Raw genomic sequence first — 17,007 nt, forward strand, 5'->3', positions numbered from 1 at the left:
TATGCAAACCTTTACCCCGAGATACTGAATGGCAGCGCATAACCTTCATTGTGCGTCATGTAACTTACGCGCTTAGGGCCTTTCCTCTGATTACACGCTAACGTGCTGTTTCTGCATGTGCGGAGTCACTCTGTTTCCAGCTGGCCAGGCGAAAGAACACAGAAGACCCACGCTCCTGCCTACAAGGCCATTTACCTGCTTCCAACTGCCCCAAGCTGCATCCTATGAACCATCTGCTGCTGCTAGCCCACTCTGTGTGCTTGCTGCCCACGTGCCCAGCATTTTGGTGCCTGCTCTGAAGCCATTGCCAGTGATCCTGTCGTTGTGACCACCTCTGCTGATCCTGAAGGCTCTCGACTGTCATACCACTGCTCCACAGCCCAGCCCCAGGACCACCTTGCCCACCCACACCTGCATCGGGGGTTGCCATGTCTGACATCACACCATCTGAGGTAAGTGGCAACCCCCCGGCAGAGAGGCAGAGAGCTGTCAGCTTCTATTCCACAGAAGTTGGCATCCTGGTGTAGCAAGTCCTGGGGCATTATGATGCCCTCTTCCCTGGACCATCGCAAGTCAGCAAGGAAGAAAGGAGGAAGATCTGGGTGGACATTGTGGGTGCCATCAACGTGGAGGGGGTGGCACCCCGTGACTACCGACATGTCCATAAGCGCTGTGAGGACTTCAGGTCCAGGACCTTCAACAATGCCCGGCGCCTCCTCAAGCCTGGGGCTGTCCGAGTGGGGCGCTGCGGCTGGTTGACCACCGATGAAAAGAGGGTCATGGAGCGCCTCAACCCAGCGCTGCACACCTAGGTCTTGGAGTTGGAGCTCCGTCCGGAGTCGACTGGTAAGTGTGCATGTGTTCTTGTCCACCATGGTGCATGTGCATGTAGATGTGTGGTTGGTGTGTGCACCCTGCTCTTATGTCTGAAATGCATGCCTACTGTACAGATGTCTATGTGCATGTCCCAGCCACAGCTGCATGTGAGTTCATTGATGCATGTGCGACATCAATGGAGTCTGTGTGGAAATGCGTGATGCACGCATGGATGCCACAACGTGCACATGTTTGGATCCTTGTGTGTGGATTGTGTCATGCCAGAGATGTGACACATGTGTGCATTCGGCAACATCATGGACATGCATGGTGTACATGTGCATGTGTATGAGAAGTGCGTGTGTGAGTGGTGAACACTCCAGGATGTTTGTGACTCTTTGCTTTTGTATGTGTGATTGCGTCATGCTGCCAATTTCGCCTCAAGTGCTCTCTGACATGATGATCCATGGCCTGCTTCATGACTGTCAGGTGATGTGTGGGAGTGAGATGTGTATGTGCCATGATGCGTATATGGTGCGTGCACAATTTGGATGTGCTGGAAGTGCCTTGTCCAAGGATGTGAATGTCTGGTGTGAATGACGGACATGATTGTGCATGTGTGTGAATGTCACTGCCATGTGTGTAGTGGACGGGGATGATGGTTGTGACCTTTGACAGTGGCAATTCTGTACTTTTGCATTGTGACAAACACACATATGTCCAGTACCCTGATGTATGTGTTCTATGTTTCCCTATCCATAGTGACGATGGAAGAAGAGGGTGGAGATGGCGCTGTGGAGCCCGGCAGCATGGATGCCTCCACCGGGTGTAGACGTAAGGCCCATTCCTCCTCCCAGGCACTGTCATCTTCTGGGAGCGAGGATACTGGTGCCGCGTCTGAGTCAATGGGCACAGCTGCTGAGTACCCTATCCGCAGCCCAGTGAAAATCAAGTACCCCGCTCGCAACAGCCAAATCGCGTGGAAAGGGCTGTGTGTACCCCGTCCGCACCCCATCGAAATCGCGTATCCCACTTGCAACAGCCAAATCGCATGAAAAGGCCCACGCGTACCCCCCATCCAGACCCCAGCAAAACTGCGTACCCCGCTCGCAACAGCCAAATCACGTGGAAAGGCCTGCGCGTACTTCGTCAGCACCCCAGCGAAATCACGTGCCCCGCTCGCAACAGCCAAATCGCGTGGAAAGGGCTCAGCCTTCAAGGTCTTAATCAGCATTACATTACGGAAAGAGACAGGTTTTTAGAGGTTTACGGAAGGCCATGTAGTCTTGGGTGTGTCGAATGTGAGGGGGAGTGAGTTCCATAGAGTTGGGTGGGGCCAAGGTTGAGAAGGCGGATCCTCCAATCCTGGCAGAATTGGAGGATGGAATTACCAGTAAGAGGGCAGAGCTTGATCTTAGGGTACACAATGGGAGGTAGGGTTTTATCTTCCTTGTAGGTACGTCAGGCTGGTCTTTTGCACTGCTCGGTAGGTAATGCATAGGGATTTGAAGATGGCCCTACTTGCGGGTTAAGGGCAGTATTGCCGCACACCATGATTTCAGTTTTATCAGGGTTCAAGAGGAGGTGATTACTTGTCATCCATCAGTCAATATCACAGAGTATCACAGAGACAAGCTTCAAGGTCGGGAGGTGGGTTGGTTGGTGCTTGTTTTGGGAATTCTTAGGATAATTTGAGTATCATCGGCGTAGTTTTAGCAGGTGAGGCTGTGCGCGCTGATGATTCCTGGTAAAGTGGTCAGATAGAGGTTGAAAAGGAGAGCAGAGAGGCAGGCGCCTTGGGGTACCCCAGTTTTTACAGCGCGGGCAGTAGAGAAAAAGTCAATGTATATATATATATATATATATATATATATATATATATATATATATATATATATATATATATTGCAAAAAGGTGTCAGGAAAAAGATACAGGTAGGCAGATGAATAACACCTCCAGCTTTAACCAAAACTTGCCCAAGCACTCACGACCATTTACTAAGTTTAAAAATGATTTCCTTTTATTTATCAAAAGTAGTGCAAAACATAATAAAAAGCATACATGGCAATACCTGGTCAGACCAGGCAAAAGGCACCACTCACCCCAACAGGTGGAAAAGCGCCACGCGTTCCGCTCGACTCGCGAGCTTTCTTAGGCTTGTAGTTGTTCCCAACAGGTGTATTCTCATGTTTATATTAACTCATAGGCCATGTCATATGCTCCTCCCAACTGCTACTTGCACGTCACGTGATACACAATTCGAATTTTACTGAAAAAGAACTCTATGGTTCAGCATGTCAGGAAATCCGCCATCTTGGAGTGTCTAAGGTCTAATAGACCATAAGTATAAATATATAAAGGTCAAATACTAGTAAATTATTTTAAATCTAGACTAGCGTGCGTAGACAGTAGAAACAAGGGGAGTTAAACATGACATGCCTGAGCGAGAAAGAGATATACCAAACTTAATAACGAGATCTCGCGCCAGTGCACAATTACAATATTTCGTACCTTGGGAAAAGACTTATGTGTTAGCTACACTTGATGCGGTGTGGCAAACAATGCCACATGAAGGGGTGAGTGCAGAAAAAACAGATACAGCGGTTACAACCCAATGTCAATAATGCCTGCCCGTATCAATGCATAAAAAGAGGGGAACCTTCATCAGTGTAGCAAGTGTACTTAATAAATTACGGGTTTGAAGCAGTGCATGTTGGAACTGCTAGTCCCTAACTCGCCAGGAAAGTGCAAGTGCATATTTTGGAGACTAAAGCGATGTCAGACAGAAATGTAAGCGCCTTTCATCCCATATGGAGTAATACAGTACTATAGATGGATAATCACTCAGTGCATTAATAAAATGCTAGTGCAAGATCTAATTCTTTTTCAGTTCCATCCCATATCAGGAATAAATCATCGATAAATCGATGCCACATCACTATGTGTTTGGTGAACTCTTCCAGCTCCTCACTCCATGCTAATGTCGTTTCCCACCAACCCATATAAAGATTGGCGTACGTAGGCGCAATGCAGGACCCCATTGCTGTGCCCTGGGTTTGTCTATAAATTACATCATTGTAGAGGAAAAGATTGTGTTCCAGGCAGAATTTCAACATTTCCAGCACCATCTTATTGTGCTGGCGTTAGCTTACAGATCTGCTGTCCAGAAAGTGACGGCATGCATTCAAACCATGTTGTTGCTGTATAGACGTATAAAGGGACACTACATCCAAGGAGACAAGAAAATAATTAGGCTCCCAATTGACCTCATTTCATTTTAACAGGAGGTCTGATGTGTCCCGAATGTATGAATTTAGGCTTAGCACCAATGGCTGGAGGAAATGATCAAGGAATTTAGAGGTGTTTTCCAGGAGACTACCAATAGAGGACACTATTGGGCATCCTGGAGGATCTGTTAAGGTCTTGTGAATTTTAGGATTGAAATAGATCAGCGGAATTATTGGGTGAGCATTCTTCAAGAAGTGATATTCATCATCGTTTAAAATTCTTCTTCACACCAATGGAACAGCAATTCATAGTATTCTCTATGGTGATTCCCAAAATCGATTTGTCCGCTAGTTCATAACAAGAGATGTCACTAAGTTGTCTGTTTGCTTCTTTGACATAGCTGGTACTGTCCCTGACAACTATACTCCCTCCTTTATCCGAGGGTCGAATGACTATGTTATGATCATTTTTCAATGTTTCCAGCGCTTCTATTTGTGTGGCACTAAGGTTTTTAGATCCCATGTTGACAGAGCTGGATAGGCCTTTAAGATCTTTCATCACCATTTTTTCAAAAACATCTATTGGGCTGCATTCTATATTCGGGCAGAAAGCTGATTTTGGCTCGAATTTACTAAAACAACTCATATTGGTATTGATACCATATCGTTCCGCCAGCATTTTTGTTAATGCACTGAGTGATTATCCATCTATAGTACTGCATTACTCCATATGGGATGAAAGGCGCTTACATTTCTGTCTGACATCGCTTTAGTCTCCAAAATATGCACTTGCACTTTCCTGGCGAGTTAGGGACTAGCAGTTCCAACATGCACTGCTTCAAACCCGTAATTTATTAAGTACACTTGCTACACTGATGAAGGTTCCCCTCTTTTTATGCATTGTGCGGGCAGGCATTATTGACATTGGGTTGTAACCGGTGTATCTGTTTTTTCTGCACTCACCCCTTCATGCGGATTGTTTGCCACACCGCAGAGAATGTTTCTCGCGTGGTGAGGCAACAAATATTATAATTGCGCACTGGCGCGAGATCTCGTTATTAAGTTTGGTATATCTCTTTCTCACTCAGGCATGTCATGTTTAACTCCCCTTGTTTCTACTGTCTACGCGCGCTAGTCTAGATTTAAAATAATTTACTAGTATTTGACCTTTATATATTTATATTTATGGTCTATTAGACCTTAGAAACTCCAAGATGGCGGATTTCCCGACATGCTGAACCATAGAGTTCTTTTTCAGTAAAATTCGAATTGTGTATCACGTGACGTGCAAGTAGCAGTTAGGAGGAGCACATGACATGGCCTATGAGTTAATATAAACATGAGACTACACCAGTTGGGAACAACTACAAGCCTGAGGAAGCTCGCGAGTTGAGCGGAACGCGTGGCATTTTTCCACCCGTTGGGATGAGTGGTGCCTTTTGCCCGGTCTGACCAGGTATTGACATGTATGCTTTTTATTATGTTTTGCACTACTTTTGATAAATAAAAGGAAATCATTTTTAAACTTAGTAAATGGTTGTGAGTGCTTGGGCAAGCTTTGGTTAAAGCTGGAGGTGTTATTCATCTGCCTACCTGTATCTTTTTCCTGACACCTTTTTGCAATTTTTAGGTCTCAGCCCGCTTTAGCCCAACAGCACCAGCTCAATAATGAGGCAGAGCGCAGTCTAGGGGCTGACACAATTATTAGGTGACTGCAGCCGCCTCCCATGATATACAATTGTATAACATACAGTGACATTCTCAGTACCATAACAATCACGGTTGAGCGTCCCTCTAATGTTGCAACTATAAAGAGAGAGCCATTTTTTGCTAATCTCTTTTACATTATTGAGGGATAGACCACCTGGGAGAGCCACCACAGAAGTCTGTGTGTAGAGCAGGATAAGACTAAGACATTCATTCGACTATCATCTTTCTTACCACCCAGTTATTTACTATGTTTTTAGTGCAATACTATAGCATACGCCGTGAGTACCACTAATTGCTAGTGGAACTTAAGAAATGGCAGACCAGGTAGAGGCAAAATGGATGGCGGCGGCGCTAATCCAGTTTGATCAAGATAAGACTACAACTGGCATTACTAATGAAAATTGCTTACCAGCAAGTCTTACAGTGCAGCAGAAATTTGACAAATTGGAAAGGATAAAGAAAAAGGAGATCTCTAAATGGTGGGAAGCCATGACTCTACAGATGTATTTAGAAGCACAGCGGATACCAAGGGGATTAAGAATTCTTACACTACCCACATTTGAAGATATGGATCCGCAATTAATAGAAGAATGGACAACCCATACAAACACTTGCTCATTTCGAATGATTGAAAGCCTGATAAAATACGCTAAATTAGATAGAATTAAACTAATGAAATAAATAGAAACCATGGAAGAACTACTATTTGCCTCAGAAGATGGGGATGAATTCAAAAAGCGTATGAAGAGACTGGAAGAGAATCTAGAAAGATTCGAAGGAGAATTAAACAAGGAAGCAGCTCGAATTTAAAAGAGACAGGCTAGATTACGAGCAAGGAAGAATATACACGTTTGCCAAGAGATTCGATGGGCGCATAAAAGCAAGGATGGAACAGAAAAATCCCCCAACAAGACCAAATGAAGCATCTGTAGAGGATCCCAGCATTTCGGAAATTGATCTTTCAGATTCTGAAGGAGCACAATCAGCAAAAAAGCTGAACTTTCTAGACGAATTCAAGCTGCTCCACATGGACAGCAGAATGGACAAAAGAGGACGAGGCCAATCAGCCGGTCGAGGAAGAGGATCAAGAGGAAAGACGGGAAGAGGACAACCAGGCGGGGCAGCCGTGCAAAGCTGGGAAGATCAAATTGGAAGGGCAACAAGATCTGGGAACAAACAGAGGGGGAGACTGAGAGGCAAGAATATGAACAACTGTTAAAAATATTCAATATTTCAGCTAGAAGCCTCACCCAGAAGGAAATATCAGTCCTATCATTAGGACTATCTTATAGCCCAACCTACGCCTGCGACTACACATCTGCCAGAATTGATCTCTTCACATTTACACGAAAACTGAAGCTCACCAAGTTTTTCTCCACACAAGTTGGGCACAAAACACAGAAAAAAGATTCGGATACAGAAATTGCCTCTATTCTATCAGAGAAAGACTTGGCCACCTTATTCTGTATAGATGAACTGCATTCTAACCTCAATTCTGTGGATGTTCACACAGAAATAATGGATGACAATATGCTGGCGGAACGATATGGTATCAATACCAATATGAGTTGTTTTAGTAAATTCAAGCCAAAATCAGCTTTCTGCCCGAATATAGAATGCAGCCAATAGATGTTTTTGAAAAACTGGTGATGAAAGATCTTAAAGGACTGTCCAGCTCTGTCAACATGGGATCTAAAAACCTTAGTCCCACACAAATAGAAGCTCTGGAAACATTGAAAAATGATCATAACATAGGCATCCGACCCTCAGATAAAGGAGGGAGTATAGTTGTCAGGGACAGTACTAGCTATGTCAAAGAAGCAAACAGACAACTTAGTGACATCTCTTGTTATGAACTAGCAGACAAATCGATTTTGGGAATCACCAATAGAGAATACTATGAATTGCTATTCCATTGGTGTGAAGAAGAATTGTTAAACGATGATGAATATCACTTCTTGAAGAATGCTCACCCAATAACTCTGCTGATCTATTTCAACCCTAAAATTCACAAGACCTTAACCGATCCTCCAGGATGCCCAATAGTGTCCTCTATTGGTAGTCTCCTGGAAAACACCTCTAAATTCCTTGATCATTTCCTCCAGCCATTTTTGCTAAGCCTAAATTCATACATTCGGGACACATCAGACCTCCTGTTAAAATTAAATGAGGTCAATTGGGATCCTAATTATTTTCTTGTCCCCTTGGATGTAGTGTCCCTTTATACATCTATACAGCACCAACATGGATTGAATGCATGCCGTCACTTTCTGGACAGCAGATCTGTAAGCTACCGCCAGCACAATAAGATGTTGCTGGAAATGTTGAAATTCTGCCTGAACACAATTTTTTCCTCTATAATGATGTAATTTATAGACAAACCCAGGGCACAGCAATGGGGTCCCTGCATGGCGCCTACGTACGCCAATCTTTATATGGGTTGGTGGGAAATGACATTAGCATGGAGTGAGGAGCTGGAAGAGTTCACAAAACACATAGTGATGTGGCATCGATTTATCGATGATTTATTCCTGACATGGGATGGAACTGAAAAAGAATTAGAGAAGTACATCATTATTTTGAATTCCAATGCATTAAATTTGAAGCTAACTAGCACCATCAGTAAAAACATATTGGTATTTATGGATGTTTTCTTACAAATTGATCAAAACCAACTAATCACCACCCTGTATAGGAAGCACACCAGTTCCAACTCCACGCTCCATGCTCGCAGTCACCACCCTACAGCTCTCAAAACATCTATACCCTATGGAGAATTACTGAGGGCGAAAAGAGTATGTAGTAATGAGGCAGATTTCCAAAAAGAAGCAAAAAATATTGGTAACAGATTTGTGAACAGAGGATATTTGAAAAGTACAGTGACAGAATGCTTCGTTAAAGCTGAAAAACAATTGAGAAGAGATCTCTTTAAACCTCACCCTAAATCAAAAAATGAAATGGTAAGATTTATAACAGGCTACAACCAGCAAGCTAAACACATCAGGGCTATCATGCACAGACATTGGAACATATTAACTACAGATAGAGACCTGTGTAAAGTATTGGAGCAGAGACCCAGTGAGACATTTTTCGCAAAGCTCCAACATTGAAAAATATACTGGCACCGAGCGCTGCAATAACCGAGGTTGCCTCCTCGAGCTGGTTTCCTAATAAACATGAATATGTAGGTTTCAAAAAATGTGGCAAATGTAAAATGTGCAATCACGTCTCGGGAAATTCTCCAATCAGTGCCAATGGGCAAGAATGGAAGTACAAGCACAAAATAACTTGTCTTACAAAGGTTGTGGTTTATGCAATAACATGCAGCTGTGGGTTACATTACATAGGATCTACTATTGGCCTGCTGAAACAGCGTATTTTACAACACTACAGAGACATACAAAATGGAGATCAGACATACCCTTTAGCCCTACATTTTGGCGAAAAACACATTAAAAATACATCAGAGATGAGTTTTGTGGGTTTAGCACATATACCACAACACAATAGGTTGGGCAACAAGGAACTTAAGTTGTGCCAACTAGAAGCCAAGCTAATCTGTAGGGTTCACACCTTAAAACCTAATGGTTTAAATGTGGACTCAGAGTTATATGTCTTCCTATATGACTAATTAGGTGCTAGAAGCGTTTTATATCAGTCATTTTGATTGTTCTATATTTCAGTGCAATGTCTGCTATCTGAGTTATACTTTCCTTTTGCACACTTTACATTTTAGAAAGTAATATTATAGTGTGTTCAGATTAGTCTCTTATGTGGATAGAACACATGGATATTGTTTTAGACTGACTTTAAGCCGGGTTAACATGTAGTGACCTGATACTTCTTTTTAGTCATGTTTCTATGAATTCATATACATATGTATCACTTTGCACATTATGAATGAAACGACTGCACATGTCACTTTATATGACAAGTAGGATGCTCATTTATTTGAAAGATTGAATTATTGATCACTCATGGAGATACTGCTTAGTTTTAATATGCCGTTTGCACAATGTTGGAAAACAGGGAGACAGTGTGTATAGATGTATTGGGTTTCCCTAGAGAGAGAGAGAATCCTGTATGTTATTTTGTCAAGTTACAGTGCTCTCAGAATACTAGGTATCCTTAGAGACAGAGATAATTCTATAACCTAATTCTGTCAAATTACAGTGCTCTCAGATTAGCAATATAACTTTTTTAGATGAAGTTATCTATTTGGACACTTGTCTGATTAATTCAAATCATGATACTTCAATCTTGCACTAGCATTTTATTAATGCACTGAGTGATTATCCATCTATAGTACTGTATTACTCCATATGGGATGAAAGGCGCTTACATTTCAGTCTGACATCTCTTTAGTCTCCAAAATATGCACTTGCACTTTCCTGGCGAGTTAGGGACTAGCAGTTCCAACATGCACTGCTTCAAACCATTAATTTATTAAGTACACTTGCTACACTGATGAAGGTTCCCCTCTTTTTATGCATTGTGCGGGCAGGCATTATTGACATTGGGCTGTAACTGCTGTATCTATTTTTTCTGTACTCACCCTTCATGCGGATTGTTTGCCGCACCGCGGAGAATGTTTCTCGCGCGGTGAGGCAACAAATATTGTAATTGCGCACTGGCACGAGATGTCGTTATTAAGTTTGGTATATCTCTTTCTCGCTCAGGCATGTCATGTTTAACTCCCATTGTTTCTGCTGTCTATGCACGCTAGTCTAGTTTTAAAATAATTTACTAGTATTTGACCTTTATATATTTATAGTTTTTTTGTTTTAAAGAATTTTATTAGTTTTTCAATACAACCAACAATACAAACCAAACGCGCAGTGCAATCCACAATCATTACATTAACATCAATTAGTTTTTGTTCACTGCCCCCCTGTTCCCACCCCCTTCACGAGCCTGTTTGTCCTTCACACTCAGTATCTGCTGCACACGGCAGGGCGTCATTTTCATCAGATTCCTCTGGATCTAACTTAAATTTTTCCAAATAGTCCAGATATCAATGCTTTCCATGCCATCAGGGTACCCACTTCTTCCTCCCAAGACATGCTACTTGCCTCCTGCCACACCACCGTTTCAGCCTCCGCCCATTTCTGTAATTCCTTCCACCACACCTCCACCCGTGGCTTATGACACTTTTTCCATCCCATAGCTATCCTTCGCTTTGCAAGCACGTACGCCAAGTCTTTCAGTTTCCCAACATGCTTCATTTTCCGTGGCCTAGGAAACCCTCCCAACAGGCAGGCCCAAGCCGTATCTACGGCGAGCGTGACCCCTTTCTCTGCTAGCTTTTGTGCGACTTCTCTCCAGAAACACTTGATCACTGGGCATGACCAAAACATGTGTGTCATATCAGCATTCTCCTCATCACACTTAGGGCACGCCTGTCTCCCAGCATTCTTGAATTTAGATATCCTCAGCGGGGTCATATACGCTCTATGCGTTACGTACAGCTGTATTTGCTGCAATCTGGCATTCCTAGATACTTTCTTAAGGTATCCCAGGGCCCGCTCCCACATCCCATCCTCCATTTGGGCTCCCACCTCTGTTTCCCAATCCAATCTCAAATGTGTCAATTCTTTTCCAACTTTAGCCATTACCATCTCATACAATCTAGAGATCTCATGCCCCCCTTCAGCTGTGTCATATATCATCCCCATAATGGCGTCCACTTCCTCCGCCAACACTGTCTCAGGCCACGTTATCCGAATCTTCCGCACCAACCTGTGATACGTAACATACTGGCCCCTGTGTAGTCCTGCCTCCTCTCCAAGTCCTTCAAACTCCCTGATGGTCCCCTCCTGCAATATATCTCCCAACGTTACTAGCCCAACCGACTCCCAATAGGTTCTGATAATCACCCTCAGTTGCTCATCTCCTCCCGCCAAAGCAACCAGAGGTACCTGCGGGGAACACGGGAACGGGTCCCCCATCATTATACATGCTCGTCGCCACATTTTCCACCCAAGCCTCATCATCCCCGGGCACTCCTTTATTTCTGACTCAGGCAACCAGATAATTTCTTTCAGGTAAAACTGGGCACAGTCCTGCCCAAACAATCTAAATTCAGGGGTCGCTTCATCGGAGAGCCATTTGGCCACAAACTGTAATTGACTTGCTATATAATAGGCCTTAAAATTAGGTAGCTTGACGCCCCCTTTTTCGTGAAAGTTCTGCAACTTCCAGAGCGCTACTCTATTCCAGGTACCATGCCACAGAAAGTCTCAACACATACCATTTAGTTGAACAAAAAACCTCTTGGGAATCATATGTGGAATATTGCTAAAATAATGTAGGAGCCTAGGTAGAACCACCATCTTAAGCATCGCTCCCCGCCCCATCATCGCTAAGGGCAATTTCTCCCAAAACCTCATACATTTGCGGATTTTCCCAACTGCCATCTCGGTATTACGCCTGAGTTCCTCCTCCGCCGTATGGTACACATCTATTCCAAGGTAGCGGAAGAAGCCCACAGTCCACGGCACCTGCAACACCGGCAACCTTTCCACAGGGATTCCCTTGTAACTGCCCAGCGGGAAAATGCTAGATTTTTGGGGATTCACCGCTATACTGGACAACCTCGCATACCTTTCCATCACCTCCAGAATATACGAAAGATTTTCTTCCGGGTATCTCAAGTATAATAACAAATCATCTGCATATAGAGATATCAGGTGCCGTTCCCCCCCAACCTCAATACCTATTGCATCGTATTGCTGCCTCAGGTATAGTGCCAGGGGCTCCAGAGCCAGAATGTGCAACATCGGAGACCAGGGGCACCCCTGTCTAGTGCCTCTGCTAAGTTGCCATCTCTCAGATATCATTGTTCCTGTTCGCACCCTGGCTAGTGGCGCACTATACAGCATCTCCGCCCCTTTATATATTTATACTTATGGTCTATTAGACCTTAGACACTCCAAGATGGCGGATTTCCCGACATGCTGAACCATAGAGTTCTTTTTCAGTCAAATTCGAATTGTGTATCACGTGACGCGCAAGTAGCAGTTGGGAGGAGCACATGACATGGCCTATGAGTTAATATAAACACGAGAATGCACCAGTTGGGAACAACTACAAGCCTGAGGAAGCTCGCGAGTCGAGCGGAACGCGTGGCGTTTTTCCACCCATTGGGGTGAGTGGTTCCTTTTGCCTGGTCTGACCAGGTATTGCCATGTATGCTTTTCATTATGTTTTGCACTTTTGTAGCGTTTTGTAACTGCCTTTTCTTTTTAAACTCTATGGTGTTATCGGCACAATTGGATTGCATTAGTCTGAGGAAGCCTGAGCATTGAGGCGGAATGCGTGACTTTTTCCATCCTTGGGGTGAGTGACTTTTTTACAACCTTATGGCTGTCACAGAGGTGATTTCTTGCGCCTCTGTCTTTTATGATGTGCTGTGAAATGTTATAATAAAGATGTCATGTTAAAGTAGCAAGGTTTTGTGTGCTGGGATCTATTTGTACTTGCCTGATATGTGGTTTTTTGTAGTGCTACAACCGCGTGGTGGCTTGTGTGTTTTTGATATATATATATATATATATATATATATATATATATATATATATACTGTGATAATCTGATGGGTGCAGGCCCAAGAGCCCTGTAAAGTATTCCTCCAGTACCATTGGTTTTATTTGATGTTGATCAGATCCAATGAAGAGGGAAGACCTCACATAAGCCAGAAAAAGCTTTAGCCTGGTATGGGGCAAGTCATTCAGAAGGCACTGAGTACGAGCTTGGGGCATGGATTCCAACATCTATCCTTCATGAAGGGCTGGTTGAGATTCTGAGGCATGTAGTAGGGCAGGTCAGGTGAGCCCGGGAGAGAGAAAGGGGGGAGAACATAGGCCTACATGGCACTAGATGCCCAGACCCCCCCAAGCCCGGGCACGCCACGAAAGGAGAAAGGTGGCAAGAGAAAAGCAGTGAGGCCGAGGGTAAAAGAAAGCAGGTGGCAAGGTATTTCCTCAGCCAGCTCTGATGAGGAAAGCTGGTGTGAGCACTCCAGTCAGGAAGAGGTGGAAACGCTGTCATCTTCCAGTGAAGATGAGAACAAAAGAGATCCCAGGAAAACAAAGGCCAAGGAGAGTGGGGGGGATGAAGGGGGCGACTTTGACCCTGACTCTCTCATTCATCCACGGTCACCAGAATGGGAACCACCAGCTAGAGTAGCGGCATACCTGATGGTGAGGTTGAGAACATTGCTGGCCAAGGAAGCCAGAAACAAACTAAGCATGGATTGCCGCAGACGACATCTGCCAGATGGCCTTGCGGAAACGCAAGAAATTGATGAAAGAATACTCACCTTCATGGACAGGTATTCAAACGACATCAACAAAGGGCTTGATAGATCTTGGAAATCATGCTAAGATAAGTTTCAGGATGTAGTGGGACCGATTACTAACATATACCAGCTAGCTAATGAAGCGAATGAGAAAGGGGAGAGCATAGACCCTATGATACTAACAGGATGGGCCCAGAGAGCCATTTGTCACACTTCGGGATAATTGCTGTCTACTACGCAAAGGGCGTAGTGTTCTCTGGCCTCATTCGAGTTCCTGGCGGTTGCCATGGCAGCTACGTCAACACCAGGAATGTATTCTCCGATTCCTTCCAAGTCGGAAGCATCTCTGTTGTCAGGGTACCCTGATGCACGACGGAATGTCATCAGATATCACTATGGGAGATTAAATGGAATAAACCCTTGAACGCTGGCACTTCTACTTGAAGTTAGTACGCCTGCGGTAGTCTTGCAAACCCGTATCCAGTTCTCCTCAGTTTTCAAGCCTTGGCTCTTGTCCCCGACTCTGCTTTCCGGATCTGATAAGTACGATACCGTGATTGTGTCTGTTTCTGCATATTTTCTGAATCCTGCTGCCCATCTACGGATTGTCTTTGGAATTCCCTTTTGTACTGCATCTGATTGCCTGTTGAAGACGACTGCTTTCATTCCTTGGATTGATGTTGGATTGCCCTTCTCTGTTATTGCTGCCTTCTTCGTTGACTCATTATTCAGCGTGGGTTTAATAAGCCCTGCATGTTTATAGTTTAGTTTGACTGGGTTAAGCTTTGTATTGGACTTCCATGGACGCTTTGCAGTATCTGCAAAACTTATATTCCAGTAGTCGTAGGTGCGTCCTTGTTTCGTCCGGGGAATCAGGCCCATACTAACACAAACTAATATCCTTCGGCTCACTTCTAGCTCTGTCCTTGTTTTCCACGCTACTGGTTCTCTTACTGAATAATTCTGGGTAAGGCTTCCTCCTACTAACATCCTACACTCAGGTTTAGAATCATCAATTCTACACATTTCATTGTCTCTTGTTCCCCAAGGCTACATTGCATATCCCACCAGACGCCCTTACGCAACTCATTCCGGGCTCTGTCCAGGACCTCACAGGTTAGTTTTCTTAGTATATTATGTGTGACAACCTCTTCCAAAGAACACCTGCTAATCTGGTGCTATTGCTCTTTCATTTGAATCACTGCCTTGTCTGTTCCATAGACACATATAAGGTGGTACTTACAGTGTGATCATGATGGAAAGGAGGTGGTCCATCCTAGTTAAAAGTTACCCTAAACTGAGCGAGCTGGCAACATCTGAAGCAGCTGCGGCAGCCAAGGGCAAATTATTTGGTGACTCGTTTATTAAAGAGATGTGCAGATTTGCTAACACTTACGCCGCTTTAGACAAGGCCCAGGCCTCCCTAGAGAGGGTCTTCGGCAGACACATTTTTGGGTGGGCTGGCAGTTGAAGAGGCCGCTCAGCCAGCCGTTATGTTCATAACAGGTCCTACGGCAACAAAGGTCAATGGAAGGAGCAGGACGACTGAAAGCCAAACCTGATCTTCCCCTCAAGGGGCAGAAGCAGAGGAAGAGGCTGGTGTCATGCCGAGCATCAACCGCATTGCAACACAGGTGAGATAATGAGCAGCGCAATGACTGCAAGCAAGAAGCATAGACATTCTTGCAGTAGGCGGGAGAGTAGCTCGACATATAGAATGTTGGAGGGAGATTTCTGGAGACGCTTGGGCTCTGGATACAGTCTAAGGTTTACATTTGTAATTCTATCACTATCCAGTTCAGGTAGAAATGCCAAGGCCGATTATACTCAGTGAAGGGGGACCAACAGTTGCTGGAGGCAGAGATAAGAAATCTAGCCGAAAAGCCGTTATTCAATCAACAGATACCAGAGATGGGTTCATAAGCAACATGTTTCTGGTGAAGGTCAAACACAAGCTGAGGCCAGTGATCAACCTGAAAGTTTTGAACAGGTTCACAGTTTACAGGCACTTCAAAATGGAGGGGATTCACCTCCTATGAGACGTATTGCAACAGAAGGATTGGTTTGTAAGGAAAGAGCTCAGGGACTCATATTTAACAGTGCCCATTGCAGCGGCACACCGTATATTCCTGTGGTTCCACTGGGTCGGGCCGACCTGGGAATTCACCTGCCTGCCCTTCGGACTAGCGTCGGCACCTTGGTGTTTCATCAAGCTGATGAAGCCGCTGGTAAGCAGGCTGCGAGAACGGTGCATCTGTTTCATTATTTACCTGGACGACATATGTATAATCTGCCAGGACAAGCAGCTACTGCAAGAACAGGTAACATTTACAATCAAACTGCTACAGTGTCTAGGGTTCTTGGTGAAATGGGAGAAATCTCAGATACAGCCGGATCAATCCATGGAATTTCATGGTTTCATGATAGACACGATCTAGGGGACCATAAGTTTGCCTCTTCAGAAGGTAAACACCATCGTAAAAGAGAAACAAGCCACGCTGGCGAAGGAGTCAATATCACAGAGGGATTTAGCAGGAAAAGTGGGACACCAGGCGTCACCCATTCAAGCTATTTTCCCGGGTCCACTCCATTACATGGCCCTGCAGAGACTGAAGATTCAGCATCTCAGGAAAGGGCTATCTTACGAGCAGAAGGTTCCGCTATCGCAAGAAGCAAGGGTGAGGCTAGAGTGGTGGTTCCAGCATATAGAGGCCAGGAATGGGAGAGCTATATTTGGCTCATCCGCGGACCTCGTTATAAGTCTGACGCCAGCCGATGGGGTTGGGGAGTCTGTTGCAGAGAAATGGCAACGGGGTGCAGGTGGTCGAGTCGGGAACTCTATCTTCACACCAACTGCCTAGAGTTGCCAGCAGGGTCCTTTGCAGTGAAGAGCTTGACCCAGGAGAGTGTGCAATGCTGCCTTCAACTGAAAATGGACAACGTTTCAGCTGTCA

This window comes from Ambystoma mexicanum, chromosome 5q, assembly GCF_040938575.1.
Source record: "Ambystoma mexicanum isolate Mex_15411 chromosome 5q, UKY_AmexF1_1, whole genome shotgun sequence".
Lineage (NCBI taxonomy): Eukaryota > Metazoa > Chordata > Amphibia > Caudata > Ambystomatidae > Ambystoma > Ambystoma mexicanum.